Raw genomic sequence first — 18,146 nt, forward strand, 5'->3', positions numbered from 1 at the left:
TGTCCAGATGGAGGGTGTCTAGTGGCTCCTGCTTAAAATGGCAAGGGAAGGTATCTGACACAGAGGACACTATTTCTGAAATTAAGGAAGATATTTATGCCATTGTAGCTAAATTGCTTTCCCTTTATAAACAGGGTTCCCCATATGAACACTCATTCCAGGAATGCTTTTTTTTTCAGGCTTTGTTTAAACCAGTTCCAGACCAATGGTAACCAGAAAAAGATGTTGTCTATCGTGCAGTAGGTACACTTGTGTGAAAATATTGTGTATATTTAACTCAAATCTCAGAGAAGTGTAACTTCCTATCCCTAGCCATCCACGGCTGCTTTGGCCAAAGAGCTACAAAACCAGGTTCCCACTGATCCTTCCTAGATCTCCCTCTGCCTACAGTCCCAAAACATCCTTGTTGAATGCCACAGGTCTGCAAGGTGCTTCTCTGCCCATGACAAATAGTGTTTTGGGAAAGGTCATGGGCATTTGGGTCCTGCCTGCACTACTGGCATAGTCCTTGAGTCTTTGCATGATCTTATGGCTTGTCAAAGATGCTACAGAGAAGGTGAGAATCTCACTCATTTTTTAATCCTTTTAGTCTTTCTGAAGTCTTCCAGAAAGAGGATGGAAAAATCTTACCCTATAGCTGAATGAGAAAGAGGGAGGAAAGTTAGAGCTTGTAACACAGGAAAGTAATCCACATTCTTATTTAACTCTCATGTTTTACAGATACATTACAACCTGAGCTGAGTGGTGACTCATTTTCAAGGCAATACTCATGCCACTATAGGTCTCATCAACACTTTATTTTCCTTGCTTAGCCCATATCTGAAACACCAAGGAGTGCCAGCCATGAGAAAAGACTCATTAGCTCTCCCAGATGAGTAGGTAAGTGAAGATTTCATTTCTATTACCCTGTCTGACAGCAGCCACCCCTTAGTCTGGCTCCTCTGCCCACACACATGTAAACAACGGGAGGGGTACCATGTAAAACAGACTTTCAAAGAAAAGCACCGGAAAAGTCAGGAGAAAAAAAGACAGTCTAATTCAACCAAGTAAACAGGAGACGCTCAGAAAAAGGTGCGAAAGAATGAGAGGTATCGTAATAAGAGGAGGAAGTCAGGTCATGTGCAAAATAACCCCCAAATAAGCTATGAAGTGTAAGTGCTTTATGACTTCTTTAAAGGCAAGAGAGTACTCTAAAATGTGTGTTCTACTTCTCCAGCCAAAGTTTGATAACAAGCAATGAATTAATTTATAAAATTTATAAAGTTTATATATATAATCAATAAAATGAAGACCAGCTTAGAATTAGGAGTGCCATGCCCTCTTGGTCCCTTTCAGCTGCTAAGAGAGGAAGAGGGGGGGTGACTCTTGGCCCTGCCTCAGTATACCACTGAGCATAAGTACAAACTCTGGATGTTGATCAGCCTCCCTTCCATTACTCTGTTGTGTCTTCTCCTTCCTTGACTCCCAGAAGTCCACCATGTAGGCCACACTGATGAACCACACTGATTCACAACTGTTGCCAGGTGATGGCAATAAATAGACTATGGAACTTGCTGGAAGGTCTCTATGTGCTGTGTATAAGTTTCATCACACAACCCGTCAATAATGCCAGGAGTTACAGTGACTTCTAAGTTGGAAGCTGAATTTGTTTTATTTGCTTGCTACCAAGGTAAAGTTTGTTTGAACCAACTTAATAGCAAAATGCACTTGCTATTTTCAAGACTTGGCCTTTTGGGGTGATGGTGTGACATCACAGGTACAGCTTCCACGTGCAAGAGCTCTGGAGATGAGGTCGTTCTGGTGGGAGCAGGGTTGTATGGATCACTCTCAGTCCTTTCTCTGTTGTTTTTTCATTCGCTTTGGTAAGCATGGTTTATTTTAAGGTGTGATTTATTGAGAACATGAATGCTTTATTTGACAGAGGCAATGGGAAAGGTCCTTCCCTGGCCTTCAGGCTGGTTATCTTACATTCAGTTTGGTTTTGTGCTGTTCTTTCGCTCAGATGGAGGTTGGAAGAAAAGGAGAGTAGTTATGTAAAACTCATTTGAATATTATGTACTTGTGGAGCTGATTTGTTTCTGTTGCCATGAGCATTTCATTCAAAATCTCCTCCCTTACTAGGGCAGAACCCTTCCTTGATTCAGAGAGGACTTGACGTAGCAAAAGCTCCATGCAGTTTTTGGAAACTTGTTTGTTATTTTTCCCCTTTATTCCCCTTCTATTTTTCCTCTGTTTCTGATGGATGCAGGATGCAGTTTTCTCATCCATGTGACAGGATTGTGTAATTCTGCCCCTTTGAGCCTGACTTGCTCTCAATCATCTGTGACCAACTGAATTCAGGACCTTCAGATTCCCTTCTGTATGCTCCAGCACGCTATGAAGATTGGTTGCCCCAGTAGATACTGAACAAAGGTTACAATATTTACCAGTAAAGGAATCACTTTTCCATCGCTAGATGTTATATAGTACCCTAAGGGCGAGGCAAAAGACCCAAGAAGTAAGGCTTTCACCTTGAGAACATCCGAGTGTCTCCTAGGAGTTTCCATCTCTTCACGACCTGCTCCCACAATGTGAGCTTCATGGTTTCATCCTATCTGATCCCCATGCAAAGGCAGAGATGCCAGCCTGTGTAAGCAGAGCCTTGAACAATAACCCAAGAAACAGAGGGGCCTATGCTGTGTCAGGGCTTACTGCGTGGAAGGAGAGAGGGACAGCAGAGCAGTGACTTGGTGTGATGGGTATCTCTGCAGATCATGATGTCTGACAGTAGGGTCCACAGGGCTGTGTAAGCTGGTAAAGTTGTGCAGGAAGAAGCAATCCAGCTGAAACTTGCTCAGGGCCAACCCTCTCTGTGGCACCATGTTCAGCTTCAAGTGACCCTGGCTAGACAAACTGCCTTCTTCTGCCTGAATTATCTTGATTAGAGAAACTTTCATTGTGTACCCTAGAGATACAAGTCAAGGCCTCTGCAATAATATTCACTGGCAAAGACTATTTCTGAACATAACTACAAATATTTAATATGGAGTAAATTATAAATCAGTCTGCTCCAACACCAACCAGAAGTGAATGCTTCAAGTAGAAAATGGAGATTGCCTGGTCTGTTTTTTACCCCATGAATATTAGGATTGGAAGCAGAGCAGTAGGTAATTATTAGTGTTCAAGCACTGCAGTTGCAGATGCTATAAAAATAATGCTAACATTGCTGGCTTTTATACATAGATTTCCATCTGCAGATTTCAAATCTCTTGTATATTGCAATCTTCTGTAATTTCCTGGTATAACCTGCCTGAAACTAAAACTACAAACCCCGAAATATTATTTGATGTTTTAGAATACAACCAGTATATCTTTGCAATGAAATGTTTGTGGAAGAATGAATTATGTGTGATCTATTCTGCGTACTTCATCACAGTAACAAAATGAATGAGTTTTTTAGAAGCCAGTAAGCAAGAAGTCTCCTTTTGAACTGCCTGACCTCTTTCACAGCACTGGAGATATCAAATATTCTTCAAATGCAACAGTCAGCTAAACTGCCTGTTGATGCAGCACCCTATAGGAGTAATTAAACCTTTCTCCTATTTGTTTGTTTCTGTTTGAAGAAGGGGTTTCAATTTTACATCCAGTGTGAAGTCAGCTTGACTGTGAAAGAGATGTGGGAAGAGATTCCTTCCCTGGCCTTCCCAAACAATATTAGCTTTGGAAGTAAAGTAGCAGAAATATATAAATGCTTCAAATGGAGGGCCTGTTCCCTGTAGCTGATAAATAAACTGAATAATTTTTTGAGGTAAGAAGCGGATGACTCTGATGCGTAACCTGCCAGGCAGAGGCTTTTGCAGTATGAGATGCACTAATGGTTCCAAGCCCTTTCAGAGCAGGCATTTTCAAACCTTACTTGTATTTCCCTGAATATTTAATGTCACAGTTCTGCCAGAAGCCTCTGAAAATAGGGAGAATTAAAACCCATCGGTCGTTCCATAGCAGCAGGAAGTCGATGATTTAGAAAGTTTCTCTGTACTATATTTCAAAGTGTGACCTTGAGGAGCTCTAGAAATGTCAGACATGTCCTTGTGGTGTCTGTAGAGGCAGTTTAGAAGTCATGGTCAGTGATACTTCACCTGAGCATAGTTAACTGCAAGCATCTGTCGGGGTTTATCAACCTCTGAACAATATGTCATTAAAGACTAATCACTTTAAAAGTCAAGTTAGAGAACACACAGTGGAGCTTTTGCTTAACCAAGTTTTGATGTCCCCCTGCTTTGCTGGGGTCAGCAGGGCCCTCAGGATTGGTTTGGAGAGCAGCACTCCAGTGAGGACATGTTTCTAGTGAGAGGTGGCTGCCTGCTTCCTTCTCATCTGTTCTTGTCTCCTTTTCCACACACATTTTCCAAATGAAGATCTGGCTTTCAAACACATTCTTTAAACAGAAACGCCTGGAGATAAAACAAAAAGTGGTCTCTGGCAGGTGTGGGTCACCAAAAAGGTCTTTCTGTGCATGGTGTGTAGGTATTTGTGTGTGCACGAGCATAGAAATGCAGGCTGAAGTGATAACTTGCCAGTGGTTCAGCATGGGGATTTCATCAAAGTTGCCTCTCCCCACATCCAACCTCCCCCTGCATCATCCAGTCACACCTGTATCACAGAGATGAGTTGAGGAGCTAAAAATTGGATGGATTTGTGTGTATTTATTCATTGTTTTCCCATGTCTAAGTACTTCTTTGTAAGAATGAACAACAGTTAAAGAGGAAGGCAAGAGTATGAGCAATCATCACTTGGCAAATATTATTAGGTCAACTTTGATGGAAATATCTATACTTTGCTTTTGAGAGAGGTTCAGGAATGCATCCATTTATGTTGTAACTCCCTTGACTTGAACTGGCAGGTGATCATAGATATCATAGTACAAATTTCAACTGGTGTAATTTGAAAAGAAAGCTCGGAGCTGGAAAACACTCTAATTCTTCTCTTAGAAGAACTGCTAAAAAACCCATTTGGTGCAATCTCCTACCTCTCAAAACCAACACAGTAGTAAGTGATAGGTTTGAATGGAAGTCCCAACAGCAATTACTGTTTCCAATACTGAGAACTGTTGAGGTAAAAATGTGACAAATCTCCTAGCTTTGTTAAGATCTGATAAGGCTGCCAAGTCGCCCAAAACTTGAGCATTCAAGGATTTTCTTTGGTATAGCTCATGTGTTTTTATACAAGTCAATGGCTTATCCCATTTGATTGAAATGAACTTTTATGGGAGCTTTTTGAGATTTCAGGATGAGGTGAAAGTATGACCACATGTCATCATGCTGGAGAGTTCTGCCTTTTGTATTCAGTGATTTTTACCAGCATTTAAAAATCGTATTGCATTTTATTGCACAATTGGTTTAAAGATATGTATTTGTCCAGGAGCTCTTTCTTATGATCGTTGGTGAGACACACCACTGGAGTGTTTCATGAAGAGGCAAAGCATTCAGGGCTCTGCATGCATACAGTTAATTTTCCTCTTAAGAAGAAAACAGCAGGCCCCAAGGCTTTTTTAAATGCACTGGGGAAAAGAAAGACAAAAACCAATGGCCAGAAACTGAAGCCAAGATGAATCCAAATGAGGAGATTTTAATAGTGAGTCAGTCATCCAGAGAAATGATGATTTGCCAACTCTTAATGTCTTCAGAGAGGGAGCATGCCTTTCTAGAAGATGTGCCATACCCATAGTACAGTGTATTCAAAAGTGGGTTAATTGAGTGAAGTATAATGACTTGTAAAATAAAAGCCATATCAGGGGATCTGTTTAATAGTCCTTTGCCTTTAGTTTTGTGAGGTTTATCTTTAAAGGGTATTGCTTTTCTTTTCATTTTTCCAGCTCTTACACAGACTAGCTCAAAGAGTTTTAATTCCATTCCTTACAGATGCCTACCTAGGAAAATGAAGCCATTGAGCAAAGCAAAAGTCATAAGAGCAACTGTGAAGTGATAACAGTATGCAGTTAGTGCTCAGCCAGTGGGAACTAATTCACTCATTCACAAAGCTACAAAGCTGCCGTCAGACGGCATTTTTTGTTGCTATCAAACGGATTGTGATTAGATCCACTGACAAAGGTGAATGGTTTGATAATTATAATTTAATCCTCTTCTATCAATTCAGCAACACATTCACGAAATCATGCAGTCCATTTTTTGTGACGTTATCTGAATTTATAGTCAAAACTACTACCACAATGTTTGAAAATACATGTTGCTAAATATTTTTCATAGCACAGTTCATACCTCTTTGTGTATCTAATCTGTATGGCCTCTCTGCCACAGGTGTGTATAAAATAATCTGTGTATGTACCTATAAATACACATATATAAGGATTTAATGAACATGGGAGTCAACAGAAGTGTCATTGTTGGAGCATGAACATGTGAACATCTGATTTGTTCAGCGCTGTTTCTGCCAATCATGCACACCCATGCACAAGAAGCCACTGCCTCGTGCTCCTCTCATGCAACTTCACGAAGACTTGTAACATTGACATGGCATCATGAAGAGGCTCAGGGAGTCAGTGGGTACCCTGCTACCGAGTGATACTTGTCAAGGGCTCATCTTCCTCATTTAGGTGTGTTCTGAGAGTTAAAACACAAATAGTGACACACCTGAAGGATGTTATCATCGTCATCATTCACTCAATTCCAAATTCCACTGAATTTGGAAAATCTGGACATTCATTTGTCTTTGGCTGTGGCATAGGACATACATGATCAAGTGTAAGACACTTAATTTCTCTGAATTCAGGACTGAATTTACAGGACTGGATGATCTTCATTTGCTGTGCCCTACTTCTACCAGTTCTTATAAGCTGCTACACTCATATGTCTTCAAGTGAAGGAAGTTTCAGGAAAGCCATGTGGTTTCATTATTGCCTGTATAAACAGAAAGCAATGCCTGTATTTTGGCTGGTAAAAGTGAAGTAACAGTGATCAGAGTTTTTATTTGTTCATATTTTGGGGTAGGGTATCAGATATACCTGTGTTCAATTCTTTTTTATATGTTCTTTTTGAGCAGCTCCGTTGGTACTGCACATGCTTAACCCCTCTACCCTCACCAGGAATGGTTCCAAAGTTCTTAACCAAAGGCCATCAGTAACCTCTCCAGATTATGGAAAGGGTTGCACATCCAGTATCGGAAATGCTCAGGCTTCTTGTCACTGCTCCTGCAAAAGATATTTGCTTAAAAGCCCCTTTTCCTGCTAGGAAGAAAATCTGGGGGAGGGATGAAGTATGTTTTTGCTTCAGCGGTAGTGGAAGAAACCTAATAAAACATTCTTCAGTTGTATCCTGGAGGTGAAAGTGCAAAAATGGAGAGGGTGGGATAAAACAAACAAACAAACAAAGTACTGCTTATTGTTTTGAGAAATCTCATCATCTCTGAGCTGACTTCTGTGATTTTTGAGCAGCTGCAGGCACAGGGTTGCTCTGCCTTTCCTGCACAGCTGAACAGATGATACATCAGTTTTAAATCAGCTCCCAGCTGATAGGGAAAGGATTGCAATCTGCTTAATAGTGTCTTTGCTGCAGACAAGTAGATGACACTCCTGAAAGAAAAATATAAGGAGCACAGCTATTTTCTGAGATGGAAGGAGACAGGCCTGCAGCCATCAGTTATATTTGGGAGCACCATGTTGCGTGTGTGGATTCCACCCCGGAGCAGTGGCCTTGAGTGCACAGCCACAATCAGTGTCAGCTCTCACCTCATGCATTTTATGTGCTGTAAAAGCCACAGCTTTATTCCCACCCTGGTCCTCAACTTCTAACAGCTCCTCTTTCTCAGAAAGCTGGAGTAGAAGCACACAATGCACAATATAACACCTCTCTCCCTGTTTCTTCCCACAGACCAGCCACTGAGCACTGGTCAGGAGCCATTAGCACCCAGTTCGAACACAATGTAAATTGTATGAGAACTTATTGTTTTTATAAAGATCGCATGCAATTTGTTGCCAAGCAGCCTCCACAAATATTTAAAGCCTGCCTCTTTGTCCACACAATTTTTTCTTAAAAAAACCCAACAAAACAAAAATAACAAGAGCTTTTACTTTGTGCCATAAAGGCTGAGACATAATTAACCTCTTCCTGCACAGGAACCAGACACTGGGATGATGGAATTATTGACATATGCATGTGTTCCGTGGGGATGATGCTGGAGAGGACTTGACTTGGAGGCTGGCTATGTATAAATATATGTACTATTATTATACATTTTGCCAGTATGAAGTAAATCTTCCTGATTCCCCCTTCTCTTGACAGGTAACATTTTTTTGGCTAACCCTGATGTAATTATCTGATTTCTAATGACCACTTCCACATCACAAATATCTCCAGGGTCCAGGCCCACCTAGGAAGAACAGCCACACTTGATCATGTTTTCCTCTCTCCTTCCATCCCTTCTCCTGTTGTTCATATCTAAACACATGCCCAGCTGCTCTGCTGAATCATCAGACAGGAACAATGTCCATTCTGTCAAAATGTTATGGGAGTGCCAGCTCTAGATTTCTCCGCAGAAACTTGAAAGTAGACAACATATTTATAAATACTTGATATTATTTTTACTCCTATCACACTTCAGTTTCACCAATATGAGTTATCAGACAGTTCCCACTGTCTGTGGGAACAGTGTCCAGACACGGAGCTGTCTAGTCACACAAGAATTATCATCAGTATCACACAGGACAGACCTCATGAAAAAACAGACCAAGTATAAATATAAGCAATGGCTCAAATCCCAGCTGCACTTTTCTGTAGGAGCAAGCCTTCATACAGTACATACCTTTGTGTGTGCAACTGCAATACTCAAAAGGAGACAATTCCCAGCCAAATGAAACTTGTGTCAGTGACTCCAGGGTGTGATTGCAAGGAGATGTCTGTGATCTCTGAGGAGTCAGGATTATGAAGGTGACGAGCATGGCCCTAAGAACTTCATCAAAATTTTACCTTCCATTCAAGCCATACATACCTATAACATAAGAGAAAGACTGTTTCCAGGGCATTTTCTGCCCAGCTCTTTCTCACACTTTATTTCTTATGTTCAGGTGTTATTCTGATTTTTGAAACCAAAGTTTCACGCTTAGAGCAGAATCACATAAACGCGATCTGAGTTCCCCGAGCTTGTAATTTTTAATGATACATCTCACATAAGTTTTAAATCAGTTCCTCCAAAATTATTTTGGAATTGCCTGAAATGCCATTTAGTGTGGCCTGACCTACTTTTTGCTAGACAAACTTTAAAACTGGTTGGAAAGTATCCCCATTTTAGCGATGACCTTATTATTTATAATCAGGTCTTGATCCTATAATATCTATTAATTATAATAATTTTCCTCAAAATGCTATTCATCCACACATTCATAAGGACATAATATCCTGCACCTTCCCTAACTGAGGCAGAACTGAAAGATCTTATCATGGCTTCTTATGGTGGCTTTCTATAAAAATGCAAATACCTACAGCTAATGGGTCACAATGGGATTATCAGGTTGGTAACATTAATTATATGCATAACTGTTTTCTGCATCAAGACATTAGTGTGTAAAAGCACAGACAGTTTTTTAAGATTTTTCTTGCCTTTAACTGTATTTACCAACTGTGATTTACTATTTTTATTTCTGTGAGAGCAAGAAGCATAGATCATTAGACAGGTTTTTCTTTTGTTGTCAGTTTGCTTCACCTGTGGTTCTCATGCATTGCCAATGAGATCTGCAGTACACACAAATGAAAAGAATCATTTAAACTCACAAGAAGCAGCTGAAAGAAACCAAATAAGAGCTATTTAGAATCATAGAATAGTTTGGATTGGAAGTGAACTTTAAAGGTCTCCCAGTCAAAACTCCCTGCAATGAGCAGGGACATCTTCAACTAGATCAGGTTGCTCAGAGTCTAGTCCAATCTGACCTTGAAGGTTTCCAGGAATAGGACATCCACCCATCTCTCTGGGCAACCTGTGCCAGTGTTTCACCACCCACACTGTAAAAAATTTCTTTCTTATGTCTAATCTAAATTTACCCTCTTTTAGTTTAAAATCATCACCCCTTGTTCTATTACAACAGGCCCTACTAAAAAGTTTATCCCCATCTTTCTTATGAGCCCCCCTTAAGTACAGAAAGGCTGCTATAAGGTCTACCTGAAGCTTTCTCCTCTCCAGGCTGAACAAACTCAACTTTTTCAGCCCTTCCTCACAGGAAAAGTGCTCCATCCCTCATTGTGGCCCTCCTCTGGACCCACTCCAACAGGTCCATGCCCTTCTTATATTGGGTGCCCCAGATCTGGATGAAGTACTCCAGGTGGGGTCTCACAAGAGCAGAGTAGAAGGGTAGAATCCCCTCCTTTGACCTGCTGGCCACACTGCTTTTGATGCAGCCCAGGATACAATGGCTTTCTGGCCTGCAAGCACACATTGTTAATGCAAGTCCAGCACCCCCAAGTCCTTCTTGGCAGGGCTGCTCTCAATGCATTCATCCCTCAGCCCGCATTGGTACCAGGGATCCCTGAGGGGCACAACTTGTCACCCATCTCTATCTGGACATTGAACTGTTGACCATTACCCTCTGGATGTGATCATCCAACCAATTCCTCACCCACTGAACAGTCCATCTAATAAATCCATCTCTCTCCAATTTAGAGAGAAGGATGTTGTGGGGGACTATGTATCACAGGCTTTACAGAAGTCCATGTAGATGACATCCATAGCTCTACATTTGTTCACTGATGTAGTCAGTCCATCTGAGAAGACCATGAAGCTGGTCAGGCAGGACTTGCCCTTGGTAAAGCCATGCTGGCAGTCTCGAACCACCTCCCTGTCCTCCATGTGCCTTAGCACTGTTTCTAGGAGGATTTGTTCCATGATCTTCCCAGGTACAGAGCTCACAGGTCTGTAGTTCCCAGGTTCATTCTTTCTACCCCTTTTAAAAATGGGTGCAAAGTTTCCCTTTTTCCAGTCATGCAGGACTTCACCTGACTGCCATGACTTTTCAAATATCATGGAGAGTGTCTTGGCAACCAAGTCAGCCAATTCTCTCAGGACTCTGGGATACATCTTGTCAGGTCTCATAGACAGGTATGTTCAGGTTCCTCAGGTGGTCATGGATCTTGTCTTCCCTTACGATGGTAGGGCTTTGCTCCCTCAGTCCCCGTCCTTCAGTGCACCCCTTAAGGGATTGGAAAGAGAGATTTCCAGTGAAGGCTGAGGCAAAAAACCTTGTGGAGTACCTCAGCCTTTTCCTCATTCATTGTTACTAGATTGCCAGTGCAAAAAACCATACATGGCAGTTTTTCTTCACTATGGAAAATGGAAACACAGAACTGGTCAGATGGGGTCAGCCAGGAGGGGCATCGTGTCCAACATCCTGTCCTGGAACCATGAGTAGCACTGGGTGAATCAGAAGATTCAAGAACCTCTTGCCAAGCAAGCATGAATGAGTCTGCCCTGTGTCAGAAGCCTTCCTGGTTTCTTGAACAAAGATTGGCATAAAAGCTGACACGTTATTTGAATGTTGCTTCTGATTTTTTTTTTGTTGTTTATGCTAACTAATGCAATTCTGGGTATTAGTGCTACCTATGCCTTTTCAGGAAAGATGTTCTCTTCTGATATTACACGATGGGAAAAAACAGTACTCCAGCAACAGCCCTGATCTGTAGTTAGTTTTGTTATATCCACCCTATAACCCTTTGGCTGTCAGCCTGGCCGCTTTTCTGGGAGAGTGGTCTTCGTGCTGGCTAAAGATCTCTCGTTTTCTCTTTCCCTCCTCTATTTCTCCTTCCCTGCTCTACACATGCACACACACTTTCCCTGGCTAGGAATGGCCAGGCCAAGCTGGTGGGAGCCCTATGGGGACTAGAGGACATGCTGTCATGAGGAGAATCGTCACACGTCCACTAACTCAGAGGACAGGTCTCCACTGGGCTCTGTGCTGTTTGCAGGCATCACGATCCAAGGCCCGTTTCAGACAAGAGATGGGACTGCCTCCCTATAAAGGTCCCTTCTGGCCCTAAAACCTGCAACTCCTTAAGAAATGGCTTGTACTGCAATCGGGGGATTGAAGATGAATGCCTGTGTGTGTGATGGTTAATGTGCCATCTGACCGTCACGGGAAACATGAACCGCAGCCAAGAAGCACATTTAAGCCCCGACGGTCGATAGAGAAAATCTCTTTTAATGCTCGTGTGTGCGCACCCTCCCTGGTTCGGGGGCCGGACGAGGGGCGGCTCCGCGGACCCTCCGCATCCCCCACAGGCTCCGCTCTGCGGGCAGCCCCGAGCCCTGGGCACCGCTGCCCTCTCCTGGCGCCTGCCCGCATCTCGGGATGCTTCGGGTGGCCTGTGCACACTGTAGGATGGAGCAGCCGGTGGGTGAAATCCACACCACCGGGGCACACGAGGAACGGCGCAGAATGAGGTTTCCCAGTTAGAACCCAGCTCACCGGTTTACGAATAACTACAGGTGAATGTTAAAGACAAAGACTGTGGCAATACTCAGAAAGATGGTTTTAGTGCTTCCCTGTCTTAGGGGACTAGTGCCACCTGTGCTCCCCTCCCCACCTTCTTGCCCTCCCCAGCAGGACATGCCAGGGCAACCCACTGTCCTGCACTGAGGAAGGCAGTGAATAGGAGAGCTTTTCATTAGTCAGAGCCCCTAATTTGAGGATTGTGTGAAGCATTTCCCCTTTCTGTAGTTAACCCAAAACCTCTAACACATGCACTACCAGTGTCAGTGGAAAACAAATCACATGTTGCGTGTTGCAATGCTTCACTGAGATTTCAGGGAGAATTTGTCAGCCCAGGATCATAGAGATACACAGGGCCTTTTTCTTATCTCAACTTCGAGCAGTCATTTGTGCCTGAGTCAAGAGAGCATAAAGCTCTGCTGCCCATGTTTTCCAGGCACTCGGCACAGGCGCCTTTGCCTGTACAAAGTACATGGAACTCAGATCAGGGCACTGCAGATTGGTCCCCTGTGCTCATCCTCTGAAGGGCAGGACTTTGATTTTTACCACATCTCTCCCTTTTCTCATCAGTGTCCATTCCTGAGGAACTTCTCAGGGTACAGGAATACTGCACACCTGCAAAACAGTTGGTGACTTCTCTCCGGCTAAGCCCATCTTCAAGGCTCCTGCCTGGCCTGGGGCAGCTTTTCCTTGCAATACAGGGAATAAAACAAAAAGAGAGACAAAAGTCCCTCATGCCTGGCTCTGACCAGGGGTGGAACCACAAGAACAGGAGCAGCCTGTGCATTCGAGAAAGATCAGAGGAGAAGGCAAGAAAAGTCACAAATATGGTACATGGCTCTTGAGAGCACCTCACACCCCTAACCTGTTGAGTGGTAAAAGAAATGTTCTCCGTTCCCTCTGGTTTTATTTTCTTTCTCGGGGAACTTCACATAGCTGGAGGAGGAAAAGAAAAATAACCTTCTTAGATATTATTTCAGTACTTTAATTTCTGTTTCAAAGAATCCAATTTATTAAGCAGCAGTACCTGAGATTATACTCACCAAACAAATTCTCAAAGGAAGCGTCACCATCTAGGTGTATTTTTCATTACACAATAAACTCTGAACTCTACCAAAGGTGTTTTCTCATAATGTTAAACTCAGTGCCTGACAATTATTGTCCAGCTCCATTTGGTGCCAGAAGTGCATTCAGTGAAGAAGTAATAAATCCTTTCATGCTGTTTAATAAAACGAGAAAATGTGTTGCTCACACTTGGATACTAGACTTTATTACACAAACACAGCTAAAAAAATAAATGGAGTATTTCCTGTTTAGAAGTGCCTACAAGTCACATGATGTTGATTTTCTCCAGGTGTCACAATTCTAAATGAAATTTTCACTTAAGTTATTCTTAAAGAAGTGAGTTATTTCAAAATGCAATAATCAACATGTTGTTAAAGGTGCAAAAACCATTGTAAAAAACCCCCAAACATTCAATGTGCTGTAATGAAATTAGATGTGGAACACTGCGGTTGCCAAATTATACAAGATATTTGTGAGACACTTTGCCATCCACTTGAGTGCTTTTTTGACTTTCCACTGAGAGAAAAAAAAGCAAGGAAAAATCCTATGAGGTCTGAGAAACTCTTTCAAGTCCTCAGTTGATTTTGTCTCTTTGCAGGGAGCTGGGGTTATTCTCTACTCTGGTGGCCTGGCCCTGGTTAGAGGTGCCACTGCCATTGTAAAATAAATGCCTGATATAAATAGATGTGTTCATCAAGGTGCTCAGCACTGAGTGGAAACAGGTCCTTAAGCAGGATTGTCTGTTCCTTCATTTTCACTAATTTAAATGAAAAAGAAGTCAGCCACACATTGTCTTTTAATGGATGAATCCTACAGTTTTGGATGTGTTCCATGCTGCTCATTCTTGCATGGCCCATGTGAACTTCATCCAGTAACGCTTTGAGGAATGTGATGAATATCTGTCATACATGCTTCATTCCTCCTCTCGCTTGCTTTCCATTTACAGGCTTGTGTGGGTGAATCTTTCCCCTTTGGGGATTCAGGTGGGGGACATTTAGAGGTGCCCAATAGTCTGTATTTCTGTGGGAGACAGCAAGATTAAAAAGGGCTCCTAACATTTGTAGCAAGAAATGCTGAGCATTAGGATGGGTCTTAGATCTTGCTGAAGTTTCTCCCACAATTTCTGGACAATGACCAGAGCGAGACTTTTGCCCAGAGCCGTTCTATCCACACTGTAAATTCTCTGCAGAGCTGAGAAGGAGGGATCTCACTCCAAAACTTCGGAGACATCTAGGCACCTTCTGAGCCCCAGGTGTCTGTTATCTCCATCCATGATAATTTTTTTATATACCATTATATGAACTTAGCATTGCCTCTTTTGTATTTAATAGCTGAAATTGTATCTCTCTTCTGTTAACCTCTTGTCCAGATCTTTTCTGGTTTAAAATGACTTACACCACTGGGGTTAATAGCTCCTGTTGATGTTTCTTATAGAAAAAAGCAGATCTCTATCATTGGGTAGCTCATGTCTTCTCTGCAGACTAACTGCATCCCTTATAGCCTTAAGAGGCACTGACACTGCACATCTGTGAATCTTCAAAGAACATCATCTCCTTAGATATCCTCCAAAAATCTCTTCTACCTGAAAGAATGACTCAGAGAGCCACAATTTCACACACAATGGAACAGATCAGAAGTGACTGCGAAGACTTTCCAAATGATGTAACTTTGTAACAGGCTTCAGAGCACGAGGTTTCCCTACCAGCTTGACCAGCTGGTGACTCTGAGCCACCAGAAGAGGCAGGATCACTCCATCCCCTCACACCTCCGTTTTGTGAGCCAGTGCCTGCCACCAGATGAGTCAGGGAACACACCCGTCTGAAAATGATTGGGGTTTTGGGGGGATTGTTTTTTCTCTAGATCAATTTGCTGATGCAGTTGGCCAAATGACATGGTTGGTTGCTGTGCTGGGGAAGCATGTCAGGGAAAAGAGGTGGGACATGCCTTTTTAATAACAGTGCAGTCATCAGATGGCTGGAAGGGCTTGTGAAACCATCTAGCATGGTGTGCATCTCCCTGGGTCCTTTCCTCCCAGAAGCCTCGGTTCAACATTGCATTTAAATGACTAAATTTCAAGCTCATGAGTAGTTCCCAAGGCATTTCATATTTAATTTCAATTTAATTATATTCTTAAATTCAGTGATAAGCATTGATTTACTTGCATGTGCAGAGTTAGGCATGTGCTCATGTTCTTCTCAGGAGGAATATCACAATTGCGTGTATAGAAAGTAATTGATTTTTCATAATAGGTGATTCCAGTTATGAATTTATTTTCCTCATTAGTTGAGAACTGATTTATTTACTCTTTCTCTTTACTGACAGCAGCAAGTTTCCTTCCACCTGGGTGTAACTCCAGGACTCAGAACTTTCCATTTAACTCCCTCTGCAGATTTAGTCAAACACTCTGTTACCAGAGTTGATCTTACAAGAGGGTTTTTGTTGTTTAAAAATTTCCAAACACAGCAGGCTCAAATGTAGGCTTTTAAATCTGCATTTCAGCTCCTCCACGTACTTTGGGATCTGTGAGCTTCCCTCATCATTTCCAATGAGAGATAAAAAAGAAAACCTCTGAAAAACCTCCCTGTGAGTGTAGGGACCAGAAGGGCCATTTCACAGCATTCTTTCCTCCTTGTTGGGCAGTGGGGTCATGGCACAATGCAAAGAACATCCCCATATCCTTGTGGGGTCAGATGAGCACAAGTGAGATGAGGAACAGTGATAATAATAGAAAAGGAAAGGTGGAAATAGCTGGGATTTAAAACGGATTTCAAAGACACTCCAGGAATACTAACTATTGAGTATTATGCAATTAAGTGAAACCTTCTGCTTGTCTACAATATATTAAAAAAAATAGGTCTGAGTTGAAGTGTGATGCCATGCTGCTTACATTATATATGAATAGTAATTGGAAACAGGACATCTGCAGAAATTAACCATTAACTGTTGAGCACTAAAATCTTTAATTGAGTTTGTAAGCCCTTAATGGCACAGGTAACCTTAAACATAGCTCAGTGCACACACTACCTGGTTAACACTGGTTAATAACTCTAACAGCTGATAATATTTCACACCCATGAGAGCACCAGATTAGCAAGAGACTTGGTGGAATGAGCTCAGCTCACCACTCTTTTGGACCACAGACATAACAGCTTAACCTTTCTGAACTTAACCTTTCTGCTGTAAGTGGTATTTTTGGGTTTTCTTCCTTCCAGACCTGCATGTGATGAGAGCACCCCTGCACGTAAGGCTTGGTGAACTGCAGACAGTGCCGTGTCCTTGGAGCACTTCACGGCAAAACAACGGATGGAAGTGATGGATAAATCCACATCAGGTGGGCTGGAAGAAGGGGCTATAACTTGAAGTCTCCTTGGCAGGGAGAGACACTGTAAATTACCCAAGAAGGGCAAAATCTACCCCAAAGTATCTGTGGGAGCTGAGGAGATCAAAGCTGTGAGGAACAGCCCACTACATGCTTGGCTGAAGATTCATGCGTGCATCTGAACACCACCATCCTCTACCATTAAACCACGTGTCCAGCAAACCCTGGGACTCTGCAGCCCAGGCAGCTCAGCTCAGAAAGGACAATTTCAAAAGTATAGGTGGTTTAAAATGATTACTGCAAGGAGCAGAGCTGACAAACAGGTGAAAGGACAGTTGTTGAAAAAGCATGTACTTCTTTGTCAGCAATGAAAAGTAAAACTTGACAAGTGGATTCATGGGTCTAACTTAGCACTGTCAGCTTTAGGTTTCCTAATAGAGGGGCATGTAAACAAAAATACTTTCCTACTGCCAACTTCTAGCACATTTCTAATCAAATTAATTCTGTTCCAGAAGAAGTATATATTTTATTTAAAAACAATAAAAACCCAAACCCTCTAGATGTGGATTGAATCAATTTTTGAAGAGATTCAGAAATCTCAACTGCAGACTTGTGTTATTCATAGCACAAGTATGTGCCACATCTCCTCCAAGGCTGGAATTTATCTGGAGAAAACAAGGTAATGTTTGCACCTCAGGTTGTCCTGAGGGCATCCCTGCAGAACCCAGGCAGAACTGTCACACGCTGCCCTCACCCACTGTTGGTAAAAACAGGAGCAGTGATGAGAAAGGTCTGTGGCAGACCTGCCTCTGCAGCAAGGCATGTTGCATTGCCAGCATCCAGGAGGATGTGCTGCTGAGAGGCCAGCCCAGACCTGTCCTGTCAGTGCAGGCTTTCTGTTGGCCAAGCAGGGGTGCAGGCAGCAGCAAAGCCCGAGAGAGCAGGTCCTTGCCTTGCGACAGGCAACTGCTCTTTTATGGCCATGACCTGCAGTGTGTGACTGAAGCCAGGAAATGAAAATCACCTTCTTTCTCCATTTTCTCATTTGCCTTAATAAAAAACCTTGCTTGTTCCTACAAACCTCTCTTTTTTAAGATTTTCATTAACAGTACTTAACATGACAATGACTTTGATGATAATAGCCCGTTTTTCTGGCTGCTTTTGTGGTACAAGAAAATTCACGATAAGCAGGCTCAGATTGAACCCTTTGAGTGAGTGGACATCTCTGAAACCACTTTTGCCTATTCACTTGTGATAGAAATTTTCTAGCATTTTTTGTAACTACCAAAAAGTTTT

General features: G+C 42.4%; 1 long non-coding RNA gene across 1 annotated transcript; it reads left to right on the top strand.

Annotated features, from left to right (window-relative positions):
* Positions 1-1,362: 1,362 nt before the first annotated feature.
* LOC135416215 (uncharacterized) lies at positions 1,363-17,243 on the top strand. The gene is made up of 2 exons (XR_010431486.1): positions 1,363-1,862; positions 16,744-17,243. It is a non-coding gene; the product is annotated as an uncharacterized LOC135416215 (long non-coding RNA).
* Positions 17,244-18,146: the final 903 nt, after the last annotated feature.

The sequence above is a fragment of the Pseudopipra pipra genome, chromosome 6 (genome assembly GCF_036250125.1).
Source record: "Pseudopipra pipra isolate bDixPip1 chromosome 6, bDixPip1.hap1, whole genome shotgun sequence".
Lineage (NCBI taxonomy): Eukaryota > Metazoa > Chordata > Aves > Passeriformes > Pipridae > Pseudopipra > Pseudopipra pipra.